We start from the raw sequence: 1807 nt of genomic DNA, 5'->3' as shown, positions 1-1807 counted from the left end.
GTCCTCCCCATCTCCTCCGTGCTCCTCTCCTGACTCCCCAGCTCCTCCGTTCTCCTCCCAACTCCCCATCTCCTCCGTACTCCTCCCTTGACTCCTCATCTCCCCCATGCTCCTCCTGACTCCCCAGCTCTTCCGTGCTCCTCCCAACTCCCTATCTCCTCCCTGCTCCTCCCGACTCTGCAGCTCCTCCGTGCTCCTCTCCTGACTCCCCAGCTCCTCTGTGCTCCTCCCAACTCCTTATCTCCTCCCTGCTCCTCCCCTGACTCCACAGCTCCTCTATGCTCCTCTCCTGACTCCCTAGCTCCTCTCAGCTCCTCTGTGCTCCTCCCCTGACTCCACAGCAACTCTGTGCACTGCCCTAACACTCCAGCTCCTCCTCTGATGCCCCAGCTCCTCAGTGCTCATCCCCAGCGGTCCCAACCACTTCTTCTTCCTGACTTGTATGAGTTTTGCTCTTTTTTGTCTCTCCTCCCGTACGACCTTGAGATGCTGTCTTTCCTTAGCTTTCATTCTCTGGCCCTTAGCTCAGATCCTGGCACTGTAAACGCCCAATAGACCCTGGTTTGATTTTGAATTGCTCATCAATTTCTGAAATTAATGCACCTCAAGCTTTTCTTGGCAGTTGTCTGCAAATTGATTCAGGATGCCCAGCTGGGCAGGGGCAGGTGTGCTGGGGAAATCAAGGAAACCAACACCCCCATCCCTGCTGGGAAGGCCTCCCACACTCTGACTCGTCTGGTTTCCCTTCACACGTGTATTTGCGGGAAATGAACTTCTGTGCTTGAATAAATATGCAGTTCTTTGTGAACATCAACGTTGTAAGTGCAATAAATCACTGGAAACAAGACGCACCTCTCGCGGTGGAAAACAGGAACGGCTTTTGCAAGCACTATTGGAAAGCAGTGGCGACATCAATAAAGCCGCCCGTCAGAGCTGAGGAAGGAAATCAAAGCCCTTCCTGTGGAGGACACTGTTTAATTGATGTCTGCATTCAGGGGATTGCGGACTATGATCAATGCAGACTGGACTGACCGAGAGAACCCTGAGCGCAGAAGGCTAGCTGGGTGCCCCGGGCTCCCAGCCAACCATGTCAGAGCCAGAATGGGCACCCAAGGATGGTAAAGACAAGACCCCATCTAGAGACGGAAGCACCCAGAAGCCTCTGTCATCACCCTGCCCCGGCTATGCCATGGATGGGGGCCCCCTGGCAGAGCCACAGAATGTGTAAAGCTAAAATGAGTGTCCCGGCCTTCAGGGTTCTCTCTGTAGTACCCACCTCAGCATCCCCGGCCTCACACACAGCAGGTACTCAGTAAAGGTGGCTGACTGACGGGTTCTCAACTCCCAGTGCTAGCAGCAGGTCAGCACTGAACACATAATCCCAGCTGCACGGTCTGGTGCACTCCCAGGAAAACAAGCTAGTCAACAACTGTCACCAGAGGAAGTCAAGACTAGCTCAAGACAGTGGACGGCACATCTCTTCATCGACTCGCTGATCCGATCGAATGTTCCTGCTTTGATCACTGAAACTTTGCTCCAGGGGTTTTCAACCCTGGCTATGCTGCAGAAGCGCCTGGAAAGTCTGTTAAAATATGCACGTAGGCCAGGTAAAGTGCTTCACGCCTATAATCTCAACACTTTGGGAGCCCAAGAAAGGGGGATTACTTGAGGCCAGCCTGGGCAACATAGCAAGACCTCATTTCTAAAAAAAAAAAAAAAAAAAAAAGTTGGCCAGGTATGGGGGGTCATGCTTATAATCCCAGCGCTTTGGGAGGCCTGGGCGACAGAGCAAGAATCTTTCTAAAAA

This window comes from Piliocolobus tephrosceles, chromosome 9 (genome assembly GCF_002776525.5).
Source record: "Piliocolobus tephrosceles isolate RC106 chromosome 9, ASM277652v3, whole genome shotgun sequence".
In the NCBI taxonomy this organism is placed as follows: Eukaryota; Metazoa; Chordata; class Mammalia; order Primates; family Cercopithecidae; genus Piliocolobus; species Piliocolobus tephrosceles.
Note: the sequence above shows the minus strand (reverse complement) of the source record.